The sequence below is a fragment of the Hibiscus syriacus genome, unplaced genomic scaffold, assembly GCF_006381635.1.
Source record: "Hibiscus syriacus cultivar Baekdansim isolate YM2019G1 unplaced genomic scaffold, ASM638163v2 tig00004797_pilon, whole genome shotgun sequence".
Lineage (NCBI taxonomy): Eukaryota > Viridiplantae > Streptophyta > Magnoliopsida > Malvales > Malvaceae > Hibiscus > Hibiscus syriacus.
Genome location: NW_024062032.1, coordinates 1,076,093 through 1,079,803, shown reverse-complemented (window position 1 = coordinate 1,079,803; position 3,711 = coordinate 1,076,093). Strand labels below are relative to the sequence as shown.

The following is a 3,711-nucleotide window of genomic DNA, read 5'->3' as shown; positions in this document are numbered from 1 at the left end:
AATTGCGAAACAATGAGCATATAAACAATTAAATTAAAACTGGTAGATTTTTTGGTTTTCTACTATGAACTTTTGTTACCATAATGAAGTGGAGTTTCTGAGCTAATAACAAGGCTGTCATGTTCTGAATAGTTTACAGGGTTCACTTTTAGTGTAAGGATTTAAGATTCATTGTACCTTTTGTTTTTCAATCACTACAAGAAAATATACCTTTAATGACACACGAACGATAACACACGCTAATTTATGACTTGCAAAACATGTGTGTCATTAAAAAATGTCATGTTTTTAAAAAGCTGAACGATTTATGACTTACAATAATGTTTGTCATATTTAATAGTCATAATCCAAAAAATTTACAAAAACACGAAGTACAGTTTTAAATGTGTGTTATCTTTAGGAGTCGTATTTTAATTTCCCCCTATTATTTTCATCTTTTCCCGCTTCTATTCCCCCCTCGTTAATCAATTCTAGTTTTCTCTTTGAATTTTTTGGGTTTTCTTTTTTTTGGTGAGGATATTTTCTTAAGTTTGTTGTTTTTTTAGTGGAGATTATAAGCTGAGAAAGAGGGGAAAATGTGGTATCTCAATGACTCGCCATATCAACAACGGAGAGACGATGAATCCGAGGGCTGTTGTTCGTCGCAGAAGACTTCCATAGACGGTGATGAAGATAAGGGAAAATGGGTCGGATTCATGTCGAATTCAAGTTCTCCAGCTTTGGTGGTCGAGGATGGATCGGAAGAAGAAGATGGTGAGCGAGTTAAAGCGGGGTTAAAGTAGAGAAGTAGTAGGATTTTCGATTTCACGGTGCCTCACGAAGAAGAAGAAGAAGAGTGCTCCATGGAGAGTGAACTGGCTCCCGTGACCTGAAAGTTCTTCCCTCTCGATAAAGACCAGGAAATGGGTTCTTCTTCAGGGTTCCCCCTTCTTTTGTTATTTTCTTGGCCTCCTTCAATGTCCCATTAATGTTCTTTTATTTTTTCTTTCGAGTAAATTCATCTTTTTTTTCATTTCTTTCGGTGTATCTACCATGAAATTCCTACTTTTCATTTCCTTGATGGGTTTCGGGTAAATCCAACTTTTATATTTGTTATCTAGATGGATTTTTTCTAACACCATCACCATTCAAATGTTCTCTTGTATTTGCATTAGCTGTGTTATTAAAAATCATTTATCTTTTGACATTTAAAATTAACTCCTTGATCTTTGATTGGGAAGTTTTTGCATGATTTAAATTAATCTCCAAATTATGTTCTTTATGCTATATATTCCCATGATTTGTATGTATTATCACAACATTACTTCAAACACCTTGGTGGTCCTAGAGTCGATGGATGCTCATGGTGTTAGGACTTTGATATATTCTAGTACATGTGCCACATATGGGGAGCCTGAGAAGATGCCAATCACTAAAGAAACCCCACAGGCACGTTGCAAACTTGGTTTTATGCTTGATAACTTTTTAAATTTTTGTTTGAGGACAAATATTATAGGATCAACCTTCATCAATTTCTGGATTAATATAGAGTTGTATTACAATGAAACTGACCTTCGTTTTGGAACCAACTCAGGTTCCAATCAATCCATATGGAAAAGCTAAGAAGATGACAGAAGATATCATCATGGATTTCTCTAAAAATTCAGACATGGCAGTAATGATCCTAATGTTTTATTTTAGTTTACTTTTAGGAGCTTTGAGTTTACTCCATGTTTTCTTTTCTCAATATGCATAATTTTATCAACTTAGCATCCCAGAAATCTTCCATGCCTTAAACCAAAACTAAATATTTTAGATCATTATACTTTCTCATTAGAGGGAGTTAGTTGATAAGTTTTCATTGTTCTGCCAGCCAACTGCTGCATATATAAGACATACATGCAAGGTCTACATAGTCATGTTTTTAACATAGTCATTTTGTAGTTCTAGATTACAAGGAAACCATAGAAGGTAGCTTAGTTCAGAATAATTTAGGATTGATGAACTTTGTAGACCTTGAAGAGCTTCTACTATCATATTCAATTTGTAGAGTTCTGACCACAATTGCTGATAGTCCAACAATATGCTCTCCTATTAATATATTATTATTGTTATTAAAAACTTGAACATTAAAAGGAATTTGCTGAGGTTATGATTCATATATATTTTTGTGAATTTTAGATACTTCAATGTGATCGGGTCAGATCCTGAAGGAAGATTAGTTTAGGCTCCCAGTCCTGAGTAGCATGAGCATGGATGAATTTCAGGTGCTTGTTTTGATGCAGCTCGTGGTATTATTCTTGGTCTCAAGGTGTGTTATTCCTTTTATCCCTTCACTATGATTCTTTAATGATTGTTACATATTTCAGCTACACCTGGGGTCAAGATATAAACAACTAGTCATGTACAGACAATGTAGAGAACACTTCATTATTTTAGGAAGATTGTGAACACCACAGATACTTTCTTGAAGGCCATGTGTATATTGCTAATGTGAAATTGGATAATTTTCTGAATGTATTCTCTTCCTAACAATGAGAAGTGCAAAGAAGTATACTAAAGTGAAAATATGCGTTCAATCAAATCATTGATTTTCTGTGTGTGAGTATCAAGTAAAGTTCATTAGAATCAAAAGTATATATAAGCGATTCTAAAGTTTGACAGCTACTAGAAAATAATCTATGATTATTTATAATGCCTACATTTTCATCTTTTCCTTGAAACAAGTTTGCTATAGATGATGATTTTGCATAACTAGATGCTTTGTGTATCTAATTTAATTTTCTTTTATTCTGACATCACCTTTGCAAGCATCTGCCTAATACGTTAGGCAGATCTTAGAGCTCATTGAAGATTTGAAAGATTTGGACAGAACTATGATTATTTGTCATTCCACATGTTTAACAATGATGCATTTTCTCGAGTAAAAAGGATTGTGTATATGATCAAATAATCTGTGTATTAATTACTACAACTGTACTTTGTATGTGCTTTTTGCATGTTTGTGTTGTTCTTGTAACTTTTATAATGTTATCACACCTGTCACCCAAGATGTCCATAGTTTTGCCTTTATGGTTTCAAATTGATTTTGGTGAACTTTGTTATGGTTATTGTGATTTTCGTGTAGGTCAAGGGAATGGACTATAAGATACACGACGAGACTTGTATTCATGATTATATCGACGTTACTGACCTGGTCGATGCTCATGTGAAAGCTCTTCAAAACGTAAACCCCATAAAGTGGGAATCTACAATGTTGGCACCGGAAGAGGTAGATCTGTGAAGGAGTTTGTGGAGGCATGTAAGAAAGCCACTGGGGTGAAGATCAAAGTCGACTATCTGCCCCGTCGACATGGAGACTATGCAGAAGTGTTTAGTGATCCAGCTAAGATAAAGCGGGAGATGAATTGGACAGCTCGATTTACCGATCTCCAGGAGAGTTTACAGATTGCATGGAGATGGCAAAAGGCGCATCGCGACGGATACACAACAGCCTCTTAGGTGATAGTTTATTCTCTTGAGTTGTTCACAGTCATTTTATTTATTATAGCAAATGGCATATCGAAGAGATGAATGATAGTTTTTTCTCTTCATTTTGACAGAACATAATCCTGTTATATTTGTATAGGGTTTTGAGGAATCTTATGTGACAAACTTTATTATGTCGTGATATTTTGTATCGACACATATGATTACAATATTTTTTATAATTAATGTGAATATATTGTATGC

General features: G+C 34.3%; 1 pseudogene; it reads left to right on the top strand.

Moving 5' to 3' along the window:
- Window positions 1-1,293: 1,293 nt before the first annotated feature.
- LOC120198780 lies at window positions 1,294-3,480 on the top strand (annotated as a pseudogene).
- The last annotated feature ends 231 nt before the right edge of the window (window positions 3,481-3,711 follow it).